The sequence below is a fragment of the Pseudophryne corroboree genome, chromosome 6 (assembly GCF_028390025.1).
Source record: "Pseudophryne corroboree isolate aPseCor3 chromosome 6, aPseCor3.hap2, whole genome shotgun sequence".
NCBI lineage: Eukaryota > Metazoa > Chordata > Amphibia > Anura > Myobatrachidae > Pseudophryne > Pseudophryne corroboree.
The window spans coordinates 39344271-39364416 of NC_086449.1; the positions used below are offsets into that span (position 1 = coordinate 39344271).

Sequence of the window (20146 nt, forward strand, 5' to 3'; positions counted from 1 at the left end):
GACAAACAGTCATATTCTTTGGTTATGGAAGCAAAGATGTTGGCTTGTTTGTTTATCAATAATTAAATTCTTGATTCAGTTTTTACAGAAAGTATATTTATCGTCTAAAGCACCGCAATCAGTAAACAAGCCACTGCTCATAAATGACCTCATGGCACAACGGTAGCACGTCTGACTCCAGATCATAAGGTTGTGTGTTCAAATCATGTCGGGTTCAGTTACCATTTTGAAGATTAAATGTACCAAATGAAACACCATAAAAGAGACAAATTACCAAGTCTGTCATCCACCTTCTGTAATGTGATATTTGCTCACAGGGATAACTATATCACCTGCACAGTTTCATAATAAATGTCTATTCTGCTCATTTCTCATAATACTTATGCAAAAATAACCCAGTTTATTGGAAATTACCATATCTTGACATTGAAGCATACTCTGTACTCTTGGTTTCTTTATGATTAAGTTTTGTTTCATATTGCATCGTTTCATTTCCGGTCAAAGACAACTTCAAAATTTTACATAAGTGCTAACACCAACAATTACTTTATTTTATAAGACTTTTACAAATAATTTGACTTTTTGATCAATTTTTCCTTTCAGCTTAATTATTTTGCTAATAATAATGACTTTACATTTAAGGAAAGACAAACAGTCATATTCTTTGGTTATGGAAGCAAAGATGTGGGCTTGTTTGCTTATCAATAACCAAATTCTTGATTCAGTTTTTACAGAAAGTTTATTTATTGTCTAAAGCACCACAATCAGTAAACAAACCATTGCTCATAAATGACCTCGTGGCGCAACGGTAGCGCGTCTGACTCCAGATCAGAAGGTTGCGTGTTCAAATCACGTCGGGGTCGATTACCATTTTGAAGATGCAATTTACCAAATGAAACACCATAAAAGAAAGAAATTGCCAAGTCTGTCATCCACCTTCTGTAATGTGATATTTACTCACAGGGATAACTATATCACCTGCACAGTTTCTTAATAAATGCCCATTCTGCTCATTTCTCATAATACTTATACAAAAAATACCCAGTTGATTGGACATTACCATATCTTGACATTGAAGCATACTCTGTACTCTTGGTTTCTTTATGATTAAGTTTTGTTTCATATTGCATCATTTCAATTCCGGTCACAGACAACTTCAAAATTTTACATAAGTGCTAACACCAACAATTACTTTATTTTGTAAGACATATAGAAGTGATTTGATTTTTTGATCAATTTTTCCTTTCAGCTTACTTATTTTGCTAAGAATAATGACTTTACATTTAAGGAAAGACAAACAGTCATATTCTTTGGTTATGGAAGCAAAGATGTTGGCTTGTTTGTTTATCAATAATTAAATTCTTGATTCAGTTTTTACAGAAAGTATATTTATCGTCTAAAGCACCGCAATCAGTAAACAAGCCACTGCTCATAAATGACCTCATGGCACAACGGTAGCACGTCTGACTCCAGATCATAAGGTTGTGTGTTCAAATCATGTCGGGTTCAGTTACCATTTTGAAGATGAAATGTACCAAATGAAACACCATAAAAGAGACAAATTACCAAGTCTGTCATCCACCTTCTGTAATGTGATATTTGCTCACAGGGATAACTATATCACCTGCACAGTTTCATAATAAATGTCTATTCTGCTCATTTCTCATAATACTTATGCAAAAATAACCCAGTTTATTGGAAATTACCATATCTTGACATTGAAGCATACACTGTACTCTTGGTTTCTTTATGATTAAGTTTTGTTTCATATTGCATCGTTTCATTTCCGGTCAAAGACAACTTCAAAATTTTACATAAGTGCTAACACCAACAATTACTTTATTTTATAAGACTTTTACAAATAATTTGACTTTTTGATCAATTTTTCCTTTCAGCTTAATTATTTTGCTAATAATAATGACTTTACATTTAAGGAAAGACAAACAGTCATATTCTTTGGTTATGGAAGCAAAGATGTGGGCTTGTTTGCTTATCAATAACCAAATTCTTGATTCAGTTTTTACAGAAAGTTTATTTATTGTCTAAAGCACCACAATCAGTAAACAAACCATTGCTCATAAATGACCTCGTGGCGCAACGGTAGCGCGTCTGACTCCAGATCAGAAGGTTGCGTGTTCAAATCACGTCGGGGTCGATTACCATTTTGAAGATGCAATTTACCAAATGAAACACCATAAAAGAAAGAAATTGCCAAGTCTGTCATCCACCTTCTGTAATGTGATATTTGCTCACAGGGATAACTATATCACCTGCACAGTTTCTTAATAAATGCCCATTCTGCTCATTTCTCATAATACTTATACAAAAAATACCCAGTTGATTGGACATTACCATATCTTGACATTGAAGCATACTCTGTACTCTTGGTTTCTTTATGATTAAGTTTTGTTTCATATTGCATCATTTCAATTCCGGTCACAGACAACTTCAAAATTTTACATAAGTGCTAACACCAACAATTACTTTATTTTGTAAGACATATAGAAGTGATTTGATTTTTTGATCAATTTTTCCTTTCAGCTTACTTATTTTGCTAAGAATAATGACTTTACATTTAAGGAAAGACAAACAGTCATATTCTTTGGTTATGGAAGCAAAGATGTTGGCTTGTTTGTTTATCAATAATTAAATTCTTGATTCAGTTTTTACAGAAAGTATATTTATCGTCTAAAGCACCGCAATCAGTAAACAAGCCACTGCTCATAAATGACCTCGTGGCACAACGGTAGCACGTCTAACTCCAGATCATAAGGTTGTGTGTTCAAATCATGTCGGGTTCAGTTACCATTTTGAAGATGAAATGTACCACCATAAAAGATACAAATTACCAAGTATGTCATCCACCTTCTGTAATGTGATATTTGCTCACAGGGATAACTATATCACCTGCACAGTTTCATAATAAATGTCTATTCTGCTCATTTCTCATAATACTTATGCAAAAATAACCCAGTTTATTGGAAATTACCATATCTTGACATTGAAGCATACTCTGTACTCTTGGTTTCTTTATGATTAAGTTTTGTTTCATATTGCATCGATTTATTTCCGGTCAAAGACAACTTCAAAATTTTACATAAGTGCTAACACCAACAATTACTTTATTTTATAAGACTTTTACAAATAATTTGACTTTTTGATCAATTTTTCCTTTCAGCTTAATTATTTTGCTAATAATAATGACTTTACATTTAAGGAAAGACAAACAGTCATATTCTTTGGTTATGGAAGCAAAGATGTTGGCTTGTTTGTTTATCAATAATAAAATTCTTGATTCAGTTTTTACAGAAAGTATATTTATTGTCTAAAGCACCGCAATCAGTAAACAAGCCACTGCTCATAAATGACCTCGTGGCACAACGGTAGCACGTCTGACTCCAGATCATAAGATTGTGTGTTCAAATCATGTCGGGTTCAGTTACCATTTTGAAGATGAAATTTACCAAATGAAACACCATAAAAGAAAGAAATTGCCAAGTCTGTCATCCACCTTCTGTAATGTGATATTTGCTCACAGGGATAACTATATCACCTGCACAGTTTCATAATGAATGCCTATTCTGCTCATTTCTCATAATACTTATGCAAGAATAACCCAGTTTATTGGAAATTACCATATCTTGACATTGAAGCATACTCTGTACTCTCGGTTTCTTTATGATTAAGTTTTGTTTCATATTGCATCGTTTCATTTCCGCTCAAAGACAACTTCAAAATTTTACATAAGTGCTAACACCAACAATTACTTTATTTTATAAGACTTTTACAAATAATTTGACTTTTTGATCAATTTTTCCTTTCAGCTTAATTATTTTGCTAATAATAATGACTTTACATGTAAGGAAAGACAAACAGTCATATTCTTTGGTTATGGAAGTAAAGATGTGGGCTTGTTTGCTTATCAATAACCAAATTCTTGATTCAGTTTTTACAGAAAGTATATTTATTGTCTAAAGCACCACAATCAGTAAACAAACCATTGCTCATAAATGACCTTGTGGTGCAACGGTAGCGCGTCTGACTCCTGATCAGAAGGTTGCGTGTTCAAATCACGTCGGGGTCAATTACCATTTTGAAGATGAAATTTACCAAATGAAACACCATAAAAGAAAGAAGTTGCCAAGTCTGTAATCCGCCTTCTGTAATGTGATATTTGCTCACAGGGATAACTATATCACCTGCACAGTTTCATAATAAATGCCCATTCTGCTCATTTCTCATAATACTTATACAAAAAATACCCAGTTGATTGGACATTACCATATCTTGACATTGAAGCATACTCTGTACTCTTGGTTTCTTTATGACTAAGTTTTGTTTCATATTGCATCATTCAATTCCGGTCACAGACAACTTCAAAATTTTACATAAGTGCTAACACCAACAATTACTTTATTTTGTAAGACATATAGAAGTAATTTGATTTTTTTGATTAATTTTTCCTTTCAGCTTACTTATTTTGCTAAGAATAATGACTTTACATTTAAGGAAAGACAAACAGTCATATTCTTTGGTTATGGAAGCAAAGATGTTGGCTTGTTTGTTTATCAATAATTAAATTCTTGATTCAGTTTTTACAGAAAGTATATTTATCGTCTAAAGCACCGCAATCAGTAAACAAGCCACTGCTCATAAATGACCTCGTGGCACAACGGTAGCACGTCTGACTCCAGATCATAAGGTTGTGTGTTCAAATCATGTCGGGTTCAGTTACCATTTTGAAGATGAAATGTACCAAATGAAACACCATAAAAGAGACAAATTACCAAGTCTGTCATCCACCTTCTGTAATGTGATATTTGCTCACAGGGATAACTATATCACCTGCACAGTTTCATAATAAATGCCTATTCTGCTCATTTCTCATAATACTTATGCAAAAATAACCCAGTTTATTGGAAATTACCATATCTTGACATTGAAGCATACTCTGTACTCTTGGTTTCTTTATGATTAAGTTTTGTTTCATATTGCATCGTTTCATTTTCGGTCAAAGACAACTTCAAAATTTTACATAAGTGCTAACACCAACAATTACTTTATTTTATAAGACTTTTACAAATAATTTGACTTTTTGATCAATTTTTCCTTTCAGCTTAATTATTTTGCTAATAATAATGACTTTACATTTAAGGAAAGACAAACAGTCATATTCTTTGGTTATGGAAGCAAAGATGTGGGCTTGTTTGCTTATCAATAACCAAATTCTTGATTCAGTTTTTACAGAAAGTATATTTATTGTCTAAAGCACCACAATCAGTAAACAAACCATTGCTCATAAATGACCTTGTGGCGCAACGGTAGCGCGTCTGACTCCAGATCAGAAGGTTGCGTGTTCAAATCACGTCGGGGGTCAATTACCATTTTGAAGATGAAATTTACCAAATGAAACACCATAAAAGAAAGAAATTGCCAAGTCTGTCATCCACCTTCTGTATTTGGTCACAGGGGTAACTATATCACCTGCACAGTTTCATAATAAATGCCCATTCTGCTCATTTCTCATAATACTTATACAAAAAATACCCAGTTGATTGCACATTACCATATCTTGACATTGAAGCATACTCTGTACTCTTGGTTTCTTTATGATTAAGTTTTGTTTCATATTGCTTCATTTCAATTCCGGTCACAGACAACTTCAAAATTTTACATAAGTGCTAACACCAACAATTACTTTATTTTGTAAGACATATAGAAGTTATTTGATTTTTTTGATCAATTTTTCCTTACAGCTTACTTATTTTGCTAAGAATAATGACTTTACATTTAAGGAAAGACAAACAGTCATATTCTTTGGTTATGGAAGCAAAGATGTTGGCTTGTTTGTTTATCAATAATTAAATTCTTGATTCAGTTTTTACAGAAAGTATATTTATCGTCTAAAGCACCGCAATCAGTAAACAAGCCACTGCTCATAAATGACCTCATGGCACAAAGGTAGCACGTCTGACTCCAGATCATAAGGTTGTGTGTTCAAATCATGTCGGGTTCAGTTACCATTTTGAAGATGAAATGTACCAAATGAAACACCATAAAAGAGACAAATTACCAAGTCTGTCATCCACCTTCTGTAATGTGATATTTGCTCACAGGGATAACTATATCACCTGCACAGTTTCATAATAAATGTCTATTCTGCTCATTTCTCATAATACTTATGCAAAAATAACCCAGTTTATTGGAAATTACCATATCTTGACATTGAAGCATACTCTGTACTCTTGGTTTCTTTATGATTAAGTTTTGTTTCATATTGCATCGTTTCATTTCCGGTCAAAGACAACTTCAAAATTTTACATAAGTGCTAACACCAACAATTACTTTATTTTATAAGACTTTTACAAATAATTTGACTTTTTGATCAATTTTTCCTTTCAGCTTAATTATTTTGCTAATAATAATGACTTTACATTTAAGGAAAGACAAACAGTCATATTCTTTGGTTATGGAAGCAAAGATGTGGGCTTGTTTGCTTATCAATAACCAAATTCTTGATTCAGTTTTTACAGAAAGTTTATTTATTGTCTAAAGCACCACAATCAGTAAACAAACCATTGCTCATAAATGACCTTGTGGCGCAACGGTAGCGCGTCTGACTCCAGATCAGAAGGTTGCGTGTTCAAATCACGTCGGGGTCGATTACCATTTTGAAGATGCAATTTACCAAATGAAACACCATAAAAGAAAGAAATTGCCAAGTCTGTCATCCACCTTCTGTAATGTGATATTTGCTCACAGGGATAACTATATCACCTGCACATTTTCATAATAAATGTCCATTCTGCTCATTTCTCTTAATACTTATGCAAAAAAAACCCAGTTTATTGGAAATTACCATATATTGACATTGAAGCATACTCTGTACTCTTGGTTTCTTTATGATTAAGTTTTGTTTCATATTGCATCATTTCAATTCCGGTCACAGACAACTTCAAAATTTTACATAAGTGCTAACACCAACAATTACTTTATTTTGTAAGACATATAGAAGTGATTTGATTTTTTGATCAATTTTTCCTTTCAGCTTACTTATTTTGCTAAGAATAATGACTTTACATTTAAGGAAAGACAAACAGTCATATTCTTTGGTTATGGAAGCAAAGATGTTGGCTTGTTTGTTTATCAATAATCAAATTCTTGATTCAGTTTTTACAGAAAGTATATTTATCGTCTAAAGCACCGCAATCAATAAACAAACCACTGCTCATAAGTGACCTCGTGGCGCAACGGTAGCGCGTCTGACTCCAGAACAGAAGGTTGCGTGTTCGAATCACGTCGGGGTCAATTACCATTTTGAAGATGAAATTTACCAAATGAAACACCATAAAAGAAAGAAATTGCCAAGTCTGTCATCCGCCTTCTGTAATGTGATATTTGCTCACTGGGATAACTATATCACCTGCACAGTTTCATAATAAATGCCCATTCTGCTCATTTCTCATAATACTTATACAAAAAATACCCAGTTGATTGGACATTACCATATTTTGACATTGAAGCATACTCTGTACTCTTGGTTTCTTTATGACTAAGTTTTGTTTCATATTGCATCATTCAATTCCGGTCACAGACAACTTCAAAATTTTACATAAGTGCTAACACCAACAATTACTTTATTTTGTTAGACATATAGAAGTTATTTGATTTTTTTTGATCAATTTTTCCTTTCAGCTTACTTATTTTGCTAAGAATAATGACTTTACATTTAAGGAAAGACAAACAGTCATATTCTTTGGTTATGGAAGCAAAGATGTTGGCTTGTTTGTTTATCAATAATTAAATTCTTGATTCAGTTTTTACAGAAAGTATATTTATCGTCTAAAGCACCGCAATCAGTAAACAAGCCACTGCTCATAAATGACCTCGTGGCACAACGGTAGCATGTCTGACTCCAGATCATAAGGTTGTGTGTTCAAATCATGTTGGGTTCAGTTACTATTTTGAAGATGAAATGTACCAAATGATACACCATAAAAGAGACAAATTACCAAGTCTGTCATCTACCTTCTGTAATGTGATATTTGCTCACAGGGATAACTATATCACCTGCACAGTTTCATAATAAATGCCCATTCTGCTCATTTCTCATAATACTTATACAAAAAATACCCAGTTGATTGGACATTACCATATGTTGACATTGAAGCATACTCTGTACTCTTGGTTTCTTTATGATTAAGTTTTGTTTCATATTGCATCATTTCAATTCCGGTCACAGACAACTTCAAAATTTTACATAAGTGCTAACACCAACAATTACTTTATTTTGTAAGACATATAGAAGTGATTTGATTTTTTTGATCAATTTTTCCTTTCAGCTTACCTATTTTGTTAAGAATAATGACTTTGCAGTGAAGGGGAGACAAACAGTCATATTCTTTGGTTATGGAAGCAAGGATGTGGGCTTGTTTGCTTATCAATAACCAAATTCTTGATTCAGTATTTACAGAAGGTATATTGATAGTCTAAAGCACCACAATCAGTAAACAAGCCAATGCTCATAAGTGACCTCGTGGCGCAACGGTAGCGTGTCTGACTCCAGATCAGAAGGTTGCGTGTTCAAATCACGTTGGGGTCATTTACCATTTTGAAGAAGAAATTTACCAAATGATACACCATAAAAGAAAAAAATTACCATGTCTGTCATCCACCTTCTGTAATGTGATATTTGCTCACAGGGATAACTATATCACCTGCACAGTTTCATAATAAATGTCCATTCTGCTCATTTCTCATAATACTTATGCAAAAATAACCCAGTTTATTGGAAATTACCATATATTGATATTGAAGCATACTCTGTACTCTAGGTTTCTTTATGACTAATTTTTATTTCATATTGCATCATTCAATTCCGGTCACAGACAACTTCAAAATTTTACATAAGTGCTAACACCAACAATTACTTTATTTTGTAAGACATATAGAAGTTATTTTATTTTTTTGATCATTTTTTCCTTTCAGCTTACTTATTTTGCTAAGAATAATGACTTTACATTTAAGGAAAGACAAACAGTCATATTCTTTGGTTATGGAAGCAAAGATGTTGGCTTGTTTGTTTATCAATAATTAAATTCTTGATTCAGTTTTTACAGAAAGTATATTTATCGTCTAAAGCACCGCAATCAGTAAACAAGCTACTGCTCAGAAATGACCTCATGGCACAACGGTAGCACGTCTGACTCTAGATCATAAGGTTGTGTGTTCAAATCATGTCGGGTTCAGTTACCATTTTGAAGATCAAATGAAACACCATAAAAGAAACAAATTACCAAGTCTGTCATCCACCTTCTGTAATGTGATATTTGCTCACAGGGATAACTATATCACCTGCACAGTTTCATAATAAATGTCTATTCTGCTCATTTCTCATAATACTTATGCAAAAATAACCCAGTTTATTGGAAATTACCATATCTTGACATTGAAGCATACTCTGTACTCTCGGTTTCTTTATGATTAAGTTTTGTTTCATATTGCATCATTTCAATTCCGGTCACAGACAACTTCAAAATTTTACATAAGTGCTAACACCAACAATTACTTTATTTTGTAAGACATATAGAAGTTATTTGATTTTTTTGATCAATTTTTCCTTACAGCTTACTTATTTTGCTAAGAATAATGACTTTACATTTAAGGAAAGACAAACAGTCATATTCTTTGGTTATGGAAGCAAAGATGTTGGCTTGTTTGTTTATCAATAATTAAATTCTTGATTCAGTTTTTACAGAAAGTATATTTATCGTCTAAAGCACCGCAATCAGTAAACAAGCCACTGCTCATAAATGACCTCATGGCACAAAGGTAGCACGTCTGACTCCAGATCATAAGGTTGTGTGTTCAAATCATGTCGGGTTCAGTTACCATTTTGAAGATGAAATGTACCAAATGAAACACAATAAAAGAGACAAATTACCAAGTCTGTCATCCACCTTCTGTAATGTGATATTTGCTCACAGGGATAACTATATCACCTGCACAGTTTCATAATAAATGTCTATTCTGCTCATTTCTCATAATACTTATGCAAAAATAACCCAGTTTATTGGAAATTACCATATCTTGACATTGAAGCATACTCTGTACTCTTGGTTTCTTTATGATTAAGTTTTGTTTCATATTGCATCGTTTCATTTCCGGTCAAAGACAACTTCAAAATTTTACATAAGTGCTAACACCAACAATTACTTTATTTTATAAGACTTTTACAAATAATTTGACTTTTTGATCAATTTTTCCTTTCAGCTTAATTATTTTGCTAATAATAATGACTTTACATTTAAGGAAAGACAAACAGTCATATTCTTTGGTTATGGAAGCAAAGATGTGGGCTTGTTTGCTTATCAATAACCAAATTCTTGATTCAGTTTTTACAGAAAGTTTATTTATTGTCTAAAGCACCACAATCAGTAAACAAAACATTGCTCATAAATGACCTTGTGGCGCAACGGTAGCGCGTCTGACTCCAGATCAGAAGGTTGCGTGTTCAAATCACGTCGGGGTCGATTACCATTTTGAAGATGCAATTTACCAAATGAAACACCATAAAAGAAAGAAATTGCCAAGTCTGTCATCCACCTTCTGTAATGTGATATTTGCTCACAGGGATAACTATATCACCTGCACATTTTCATAATAAATGTCCATTCTGCTCATTTCTCTTAATACTTATGCAAAAAAAAACCAGTTTATTGGAAATTACCATATATTGACATTGAAGCATACTCTGTACTCTTGGTTTCTTTATGATTAAGTTTTGTTTCATATTGCATCATTTCAATTCCGGTCACAGACAACTTCAAAATTTTACATAAGTGCTAACACCAACAATTACTTTATTTTGTAAGACATATAGAAGTGATTTGATTTTTTGATCAATTTTTCCTTTCAGCTTACTTATTTTGCTAAGAATAATGACTTTACATTTAAGGAAAGACAAACAGTCATATTCTTTGGTTATGGAAGCAAAGATGTTGGCTTGTTTGTTTATCAATAATCAAATTCTTGATTCAGTTTTTACAGAAAGTATATTTATCGTCTAAAGCACCGCAATCAATAAACAAACCACTGCTCATAAGTGACCTCGTGGCGCAACGGTAGCGCGTCTGACTCCAGAACAGAAGGTTGCGTGTTCAAATCACGTCGGGGTCAATTACCATTTTGAAGATGAAATTTACCAAATGAAACACCATAAAAGAAAGAAATTGCCAAGTCTGTCATCCGCCTTCTGTAATGTGATATTTGCTCACTGGGATAACTATATCACCTGCACAGTTTCATAATAAATGCCCATTCTGCTCATTTCTCATAATACTTATACAAAAAATACCCAGTTGATTGGACATTACCATATTTTGACATTGAAGCATACTCTGTACTCTTGGTTTCTTTATGACTAAGTTTTGTTTCATATTGCATCATTCAATTCCGGTCACAGACAACTTCAAAATTTTACATAAGTGCTAACACCAACAATTACTTTATTTTGTTAGACATATAGAAGTTATTTGATTTTTTTGATCAATTTTTCCTTTCAGCTTACTTATTTTGCTAAGAATAATGACTTTACATTTAAGGAAAGACAAACAGTCATATTCTTTGGTTATGGAAGCAAAGATGTTGGCTTGTTTGTTTATCAATAATTAAATTCTTGATTCAGTTTTTACAGAAAGTATATTTATCGTCTAAAGCACCGCAATCAGTAAACAAGCCACTGCTCATAAATGACCTCGTGGCACAACGGTAGCATGTCTGACTCCAGATCATAAGGTTGTGTGTTCAAATCATGTTGGGTTCAGTTACCATTTTGAAGATGAAATGTACCAAATGATACACCATAAAAGAGACAAATTACCAAGTCTGTCATCTACCTTCTGTAATGTGATATTTGCTCACAGGGATAACTATATCACCTGCACAGTTTCATAATAAATGCCCATTCTGCTCATTTCTCATAATACTTATACAAAAAATACCCAGTTGATTGGACATTACCATATGTTGACATTGAAGCATACTCTGTACTCTTGGTTTCTTTATGATTAAGTTTTGTTTCATATTGCATCATTTCAATTCCGGTCACAGACAACTTCAAAATTTTACATAAGTGCTAACACCAACAGTTACTTTATTTTGTAAGACATATAGAAGTGATTTGATTTTTTTGATCAATTTTTCCTTTCAGCTTACCTATTTTGTTAAGAATAATGACTTTGCAGTGAAGGGGAGACAAACAGTCATATTCTTTGGTTATGGAAGCAAGGATGTGGGCTTGTTTGCTTATCAATAACCAAATTCTTGATTCAGTATTTACAGAAGGTATATTGATAGTCTAAAGCACCACAATCAATAAACAAACCACTGCTCATAAGTGACCTCGTGGCGCAACGGTAGCGCGTCTGACTCCAGAACAGAAGGTTGCGTGTTCAAATCACGTCGGGGTCAATTACCATTTTGAAGATGAAATTTACCAAATGAAACACCATAAAAGAAAGAAATTGCCAAGTCTGTCATCCGCCTTCTGTAATGTGATATTTGCTCACTGGGATAACTATATCACCTGCACAGTTTCATAATAAATGCCCATTCTGCTCATTTCTCATAATACTTATACAAAAAATACCCAGTTGATTGGACATTACCATATTTTGACATTGAAGCATACTCTGTACTCTTGGTTTCTTTATGACTAAGTTTTGTTTCATATTGCATCATTCAATTCCGGTCACAGACAACTTCAAAATTTTACATAAGTGCTAACACCAACAATTACTTTATTTTGTTAGACATATAGAAGTTATTTGATTTTTTTGATCAATTTTTCCTTTCAGCTTACTTATTTTGCTAAGAATAATGACTTTACATTTAAGGAAAGACAAACAGTCATATTCTTTGGTTATGGAAGCAAAGATGTTGGCTTGTTTGTTTATCAATAATTAAATTCTTGATTCAGTTTTTACAGAAAGTATATTTATCGTCTAAAGCACCGCAATCAGTAAACAAGCCACTGCTCATAAATGACCTCGTGGCACAACGGTAGCATGTCTGACTCCAGATCATAAGGTTGTGTGTTCAAATCATGTTGGGTTCAGTTACCATTTTGAAGATGAAATGTACCAAATGATACACCATAAAAGAGACAAATTACCAAGTCTGTCATCTACCTTCTGTAATGTGATATTTGCTCACAGGGATAACTATATCACCTGCACAGTTTCATAATAAATGCCCATTCTGCTCATTTCTCATAATACTTATACAAAAAATACCCAGTTGATTGGACATTACCATATGTTGACATTGAAGCATACTCTGTACTCTTGGTTTCTTTATGATTAAGTTTTGTTTCATATTGCATCATTTCAATTCCGGTCACAGACAACTTCAAAATTTTACATAAGTGCTAACACCAACAGTTACTTTATTTTGTAAGACATATAGAAGTGATTTGATTTTTTTGATCAATTTTTCCTTTCAGCTTACCTATTTTGTTAAGAATAATGACTTTGCAGTGAAGGGGAGACAAACAGTCATATTCTTTGGTTATGGAAGCAAGGATGTGGGCTTGTTTGCTTATCAATAACCAAATTCTTGATTCAGTATTTACAGAAGGTATATTGATAGTCTAAAGCACCACAATCAGTAAACAAGCCAATGCTCATAAGTGACCTCGTGGCGCAACGGTAGCGTGTCTGACTCCAGGTCAGAAGGTTGCGTGTTCAAATCACGTTGGGGTCATTTACCATTTTGAAGAAGAAATTTACCAAATGATACACCATAAAAGAAAAAAATTACCAAGTCTGTCATCCACCTTCTGTAATGTGATATTTGCTCACAGGGATAACTATATCACCTGCACAGTTTCATAATAAATGTCCATTCTGCTCATTTCTCATAATACTTATGCAAAAATAACCCAGTTTATTGGAAATTACCATATATTGATATTGAAGCATACTCTGTACTCTAGGTTTCTTTATGACTAATTTTTATTTCATATTGCATCATTCAATTCCGGTCACAGACAACTTCAAAATTTTACATAAGTGCTAACACCAACAATTACTTTATTTTGTAAGACATATAGAAGTTATTTTATTTTTTTGATCATTTTTTCCTTTCAGCTTACTTATTTTGCTAAGAATAATGACTTTACATTTAAGGAAAGACAAACAGTCATATTCTTTGGTTATGGAAGCAAAGATGTTGGCTTGTTTGTTTATCAATAATTAAATTCTTGATTCAGTTTTTACAGAAAGTATATTTATCGTCTAAAGCACCGCAATCAGTAAACAAGCTACTGCTCAGAAATGACCTCATGGCACAACGGTAGCACGTCTGACTCTAGATCATAAGGTTGTGTGTTCAAATCATGTCGGGTTCAGTTACCATTTTGAAGATCAAATGAAACACCATAAAAGAAACAAATTACCAAGTCTGTCATCCACCTTCTGTAATGTGATATTTGCTCACAGGGTTAACTATATCACCTGCACAGTTTCATAATAAATGTCTATTCTGCTCATTTCTCATAATACTTATGCAAAAATAACCCAGTTTATTGGAAATTACCATATCTTGACATTGAAGCATACTCTGTACTCTCGGTTTCTTTATGATTAAGTTTTGTTTCATATTGCATCATTTCAATTCCGGTCACAGACAACTTCAAAATTTTACATAAGTGCTAACACCAACAATTACTTTATTTTGTAAGACATATAGAAGTGATTTGATTTTTTTGATCAATTTTTCCTTTCAGCTTACTTATTTTGCTAAGAATAATAACTTTACATTTAAGGAAAGACAAACAGTCATATTCTTTGGTTATGGAAGCAAAGATGTTGGCTTGTTTGTTTATCAATAATCAAATTCTTGATTCAGTTTTTACAGAAAGTATATTTATCGTCTAAAGCACCGCAATCAATAAACCAACCATTGCTCATAAATGACCTCGTGGCGCAATGGTAGCGCGTCAGACTCCAGATCAGAAGGTTGCGTGTTCAAATCATGTCAGGTTCAGTTACCATTTTGAAGATGAAATGTACCAAATGAAACACCATATAAGAAACAAATTACCAAGTCTGTCATCCACCTTCTGTAATGTGATATTTGCTCACAGGGATAACTATATCACCTGCACAGTTTCATAATAAATGTCTATTCCGCTCATTTCTCATAATACATATGCAAAAATAACCCAGTTTATTGGAAATTACCATATCTTGACATTGAAGCATTCTCTGTACTCTTGGTTTCTTTATGATTAAGTTTTGTTTCATATTGCATCGTTTCATTTCCGGTCAAAGACAACTTCAAAATTTTACATAAGTGCTAACACCAACAATTACTTTATTTTGTAAGACATATAGAAGTGATTTGATTTTTTTGATCAATTTTTCCTTTCAGCTTACTTATTTTGCTAATAATAATGACTTTACATTTAAGGAAAGACAAACAGTCATATTCTTTGGTTATGGAAGCAAATATGTGGGCTTGTTTGCTTATCAATAACCAAATTCTTGATTCAGTTTTTACAGAAAGTATATTTATTGTCTAAAGCACCACAATCAGTAAACAAACCATTGCTCATAAATGACCTCGTGGCGCAACAGTAGCGCGTCTAACTCCATATCAGAAGGTTGCGTGTTCAAATCACGTCGGGGTCAATTACCATTTTGAAGATGAAATTTACCAAATGAAACACCATAAAAGAAAGAAATTGCCAAGTCTGTCATCCACCTTCTGTAATGTGATATTTGCTCACAGGGATAACTATATCACCTGCACAGTTTCATAATAAATGCTCATTTCTCATAATACTTATACAAAAAATACCCAGTTGATTGGACATTACCATATCTTGACATTGAAGCATACTCTGTACTCTTGGTTTCTTTATGATTAAGTTTTGTTTCATATTGCATCATTTCAATTCCGGTCACAGACAACTTCAAAATTTTACATAAGTGCTAACACCAACAATTACTTTATTTTGTAAGACATATAGAAGTAATTTGATTTTTTTGATAAATTTTTGCTTTCAGCTTACTTATTTTGCTAAGAATAATTACTTTATATTTAAGGAAAGACAAACAGTCATATTCTTTGGTTATGGAAGCAAAGATGTGGGCTTGTTTGTTTATCAATAATCAAATTCTTGATTCAGTTTTTACAGACAGTATATTGATAGTCTAAAGCACCAAAATCAGTAAACAAGCCACTGCTTATAAGTGACCTCGTGGCGCAACGGTAGCGCGTCTAACTCCAGATCAGAAGGTTGCGTGTTCAAATCACGTCGGGGTCATTTACCGTTTTGAAGATGAAATTTACCAAATGAAACACCATAAAAGAAACAAATTACCAAGTCTGTCATCCACCTTCTGTAATGTGATATTTGCTCACAGGTATAACTATATCACCTGCACAGTTTCATAATAAATGTCCATTCTGCTCATTTCTCATAATACTTATGCAAAAATAACCCAGTTTATTGGAAATTACCATATATTGACATTGAAGCATACTCTGTACTCTTGGTTTCTTTATCATTAAGTTTTGTTTCATATTGCATCATTTCAATTCCGGTCACAGACAACTTCAAAATTTTACATAAGTGCTAACACCAACAATTACTTTATTTTGTAAGACATATAGAAGTGATTTGATTTTTTTGATCAATTTTTCCGTTCAGCTTACTTATTTTGCTAAGAATAATTACTTTACATTTAAGGAAAGACAAACAGTCATATTCTTTGTTTATGGAAGCAAAGATGTTGGCTTGTTTGTTTATCAATAATCAAATTCTTGATTCAGTTTTTACAGAAAGTATATTTATCGTCTAAAGCACCGCAATCAATAAACCAACTATTGCTCATAAATGACCTCGTGGCGCAACGGTAGCGCGTCTGACTCCAGATCAGAAGGTTGCGTGTTCAAATCATGTCGGGTTCAGTTACCATTTTGAAGATGAAATGTACCAAATGAAACACCATAAAAAAAAACAAATTACCAAGTCTGTCATCCACCTTCTGTAATGTGATATTTGCTCACAGGGATAACTATATCACCTGCACAGTTTCATAATAAATGTCTATTCTGCTCATTTCTCATAATACTTATGCAAAAATAACCCAGTTTATTGGAAATTACTATATCTTGACATTGAAGCATACTCTGTACTCTTGGTTTCTTTATGATTAAGTTTTGTTTCATATTGCATCATTTCATTTCCGGTCAAAAACAACTTCAAAATTTTACATAAGTGCTAACACTAAAAAAAAATTACTTTATTTTATAAGATTTTTACAAATAATTTTACTTTTTGATCAATTTTTCCTTTCAGCTTAATTATTTTGCTAATAATAATGACTTTACATTTAAGGAAAGACAAACAGTCATATTCTTTGGTTATGGAAGCAAGGATGTGGGCTTGTTTGCTTATCAATAACCAAATTCTTGATTCAGTATTTACAGAAAGTATATCGATAGTCTAAAGCACCACAATCAGTAAACAAGCCACAGCTCATAAGTGACCTCGTGGCGCAACGGTAGCGCGTCTAACTCCAGATCAGAAGGTTGCGTGTTCAAATCACGTTGGGGTCATTTACCATTTTGAAGATGAAATTTACCAAATGAAACACCATAAAAGAAACAAATTACCAAGTCTGTCATCCACCTTCTGTAATGTGATATTTGCTCACAGGGATAACTATATCACCTGCACAGTTTCATAATAAATGTCCATTCTGCTCATTTCTTATAATACTTATGCAAAAATAACCCAGTTTATTGGAAATTATCAAATATTGACATTGAAGCATACTCTGTACTCTTGGTTTCTTTATGACTAAGTTTTGTTTCATATCGCATCATTTCAATTCCGGTCACTGACAACTTCAAAATTTGACATAAGTGCTAACACCAACAATTACTTTATTTTGTAAGACATATAGAAGTAATTTGATTTTTTTGATCAATTTTTCCTTTCAGCTTACTTATTTTGCTAAGAATAATGACTTTACATTTAAGGAAAGACAAACAGTCATATTCTTTGGTTATGGAAGCAAAGATGTGGGATTGTTTGCTTATCAAAAACCAAATTCTTGATTCAGTTTTTACAGAAAGTATATTTATCATCTAAAGCACCGCAATCAGTAAACAAACCATTGATCATGAATAACCTCGTGATGCAACGGTAGCGCGTCTGACTCCAGATTAGAAGGTTGCATGTTCAAATCACGTCGGGATCAATTACCATTTTGAAGATGAAATGTACCAAATGAAACACCATAAAAGAAACAAATTACCAAGTCTGTCATCCACCTTCTGTAATGTGATATTTGCTCACAGAGATAACTATATCACCTGCACAGTTTCATAATAAATGTCCATTCTGTTCATTTCTCATAATACTTATGCAAAAATAACCCAGTTTATTGGAAATTATCAAATATTGACATTGAAGCATACTCTGTACTCTTGGTTTCTTTATGACTAAGTTTTGTTTCATATTGCATCATTTCAATTCCGGTCACAGACAACTTCAAAATTTTACATAAGTGCTAACACCAACAATTACTTTATTTTGTAAGACATATAGAAGTAATTTGATTTTTTTGATCAATTTTTCCTTTCAGCTTACTTATTTTGCTAAAAATAATGACTTTACATTTAAGGAAAGACAAACAGTCATATTCTTTGGTTATGGAAGCAAAGATGTGGGATTGTTTGCTTATCAAAAACGAAATTCTTGATTCAGTTTTTACAGAAAGTATATTTATCATCTAAAGCACCGCAATCAGTAAACAAACCATTGATCATGAATAACCTCGTGATGCAACGGTAGCGCGTCTGACTCCAGATTAGAAGGTTGCATGTTCAAATCACGTCGGGATCAATTACCATTTTGAAGATGCAATTTACCAAATGAAACACCATAAAAGAAACAAATTACCAAGTCTGTCATCCACCTTCTGTAATGTGATATTTGCTCACAGGGATAACTATATCACCTGCACATTTTCATAATAAATGTCCATTCTGCTCATTTCTCTTAATACTTATGCAAAAAAAACCCAGTTTATTGGAAATTACCATATATTGACATTGAAGCATACTCTGTACTCTTGGTTTCTTTATGATTAAGTTTTGTTTCATATTGCATCATTTCAATTCCGGTCACAGACAACTTCAAAATTTTACATAAGTGCTAACACCAACAATTACTTTATTTTGTAAGACATATAGAAGTGATTTGATTTTTTGATCAATTTTTCCTTTCAGCTTACTTATTTTGCTAAGAATAATGACTTTACATTTAAGGAAAGACAAACAGTCATATTCTTTGGTTATGGAAGCAAAGATGTTGGCTTGTTTGTTTATCAATAATCAAATTCTTGATTCAGTTTTTACAGAAAGTATATTTATCGTCTAAAGCACCGCAATCAATAAACAAACCACTGCTCATAAGTGACCTCGTGGCGCAACGGTAGCGCGTCTGACTCCAGAACAGAAGGTTGCGTGTTCAAACACGTCGGGGTCAATTACCATTTTGAAGATGAAATTTACCAAATGAAACACCATAAAAGAAAGAAATTGCCAAGTCTGTCATCCGCCTTCTGTAATGTGATATTTGCTCACTGGGATAACTATATCACCTGCACAGTTTCATAATAAATGCCCATTCTGCTCATTTCTCATAATACTTATACAAAAAATACCCAGTTGATTGGACATTACCATATTTTGACATTGAAGCATACTCTGTACTCTTGGTTTCTTTATGACTAAGTTTTGTTTCATATTGCATCATTCAATTCCGGTCACAGACAACTTCAAAATTTTACATAAGTGCTAACACCAACAATTACTTTATTTTGTTAGACATATAGAAGTGATTTGATTTTTTTGATCAATTTTTCCTTTCAGCTTACTTATTTTGCTAATAATAATGACTTTACATTTAAGGAAAGACAAACAGTCATATTCTTTGGTTATGGAAGCAAATATGTGGGCTTGTTTGCTTATCAATAACCAAATTCTTGATTCAGTTTTTACAGAAAGTATATTTATTGTCTAAAGCACCACAATCAGTAAACAAACCATTGCTCATAAATGA

General features: G+C 32.8%; 14 non-coding genes across 14 annotated transcripts; all 14 read left to right on the forward strand.

Annotated features, from left to right (window-relative positions):
• Window positions 1-791: 791 nt before the first annotated feature.
• Window positions 792-863, forward strand: TRNAW-CCA (transfer RNA tryptophan (anticodon CCA)). The gene has a single exon. It is a non-coding gene; the product is annotated as a tRNA-Trp (tRNA).
• Window positions 864-2083: 1220 nt separating this feature from the next.
• TRNAW-CCA (transfer RNA tryptophan (anticodon CCA)) lies at window positions 2084-2155 on the forward strand. The gene has a single exon. It is a non-coding gene; the product is annotated as a tRNA-Trp (tRNA).
• Window positions 2156-4012: 1857 nt separating this feature from the next.
• Window positions 4013-4084, forward strand: TRNAR-CCU (transfer RNA arginine (anticodon CCU)). The gene has a single exon. It is a non-coding gene; the product is annotated as a tRNA-Arg (tRNA).
• A 1220-nt stretch (window positions 4085-5304) lies between these two features.
• TRNAW-CCA (transfer RNA tryptophan (anticodon CCA)) lies at window positions 5305-5377 on the forward strand. Its single transcript has one exon. It is a non-coding gene; the product is annotated as a tRNA-Trp (tRNA).
• A 1213-nt stretch (window positions 5378-6590) lies between these two features.
• Window positions 6591-6662, forward strand: TRNAW-CCA (transfer RNA tryptophan (anticodon CCA)). Its single transcript has one exon. It is a non-coding gene; the product is annotated as a tRNA-Trp (tRNA).
• Window positions 6663-7236: 574 nt separating this feature from the next.
• Window positions 7237-7308, forward strand: TRNAW-CCA (transfer RNA tryptophan (anticodon CCA)). Its single transcript has one exon. It is a non-coding gene; the product is annotated as a tRNA-Trp (tRNA).
• A 1222-nt stretch (window positions 7309-8530) lies between these two features.
• On the forward strand, window positions 8531-8602 carry TRNAW-CCA (transfer RNA tryptophan (anticodon CCA)). The gene has a single exon. It is a non-coding gene; the product is annotated as a tRNA-Trp (tRNA).
• Window positions 8603-10460: 1858 nt separating this feature from the next.
• On the forward strand, window positions 10461-10532 carry TRNAW-CCA (transfer RNA tryptophan (anticodon CCA)). The gene has a single exon. It is a non-coding gene; the product is annotated as a tRNA-Trp (tRNA).
• Window positions 10533-11106: 574 nt separating this feature from the next.
• TRNAW-CCA (transfer RNA tryptophan (anticodon CCA)) lies at window positions 11107-11178 on the forward strand. The gene has a single exon. It is a non-coding gene; the product is annotated as a tRNA-Trp (tRNA).
• Window positions 11179-12399: 1221 nt separating this feature from the next.
• TRNAW-CCA (transfer RNA tryptophan (anticodon CCA)) lies at window positions 12400-12471 on the forward strand. Its single transcript has one exon. It is a non-coding gene; the product is annotated as a tRNA-Trp (tRNA).
• Window positions 12472-13692: 1221 nt separating this feature from the next.
• TRNAW-CCA (transfer RNA tryptophan (anticodon CCA)) lies at window positions 13693-13764 on the forward strand. Its single transcript has one exon. It is a non-coding gene; the product is annotated as a tRNA-Trp (tRNA).
• Window positions 13765-16261: 2497 nt separating this feature from the next.
• Window positions 16262-16333, forward strand: TRNAW-CCA (transfer RNA tryptophan (anticodon CCA)). Its single transcript has one exon. It is a non-coding gene; the product is annotated as a tRNA-Trp (tRNA).
• Window positions 16334-16908: 575 nt separating this feature from the next.
• Window positions 16909-16980, forward strand: TRNAW-CCA (transfer RNA tryptophan (anticodon CCA)). Its single transcript has one exon. It is a non-coding gene; the product is annotated as a tRNA-Trp (tRNA).
• Window positions 16981-17559: 579 nt separating this feature from the next.
• Window positions 17560-17631, forward strand: TRNAW-CCA (transfer RNA tryptophan (anticodon CCA)). Its single transcript has one exon. It is a non-coding gene; the product is annotated as a tRNA-Trp (tRNA).
• The last annotated feature ends 2515 nt before the right edge of the window (window positions 17632-20146 follow it).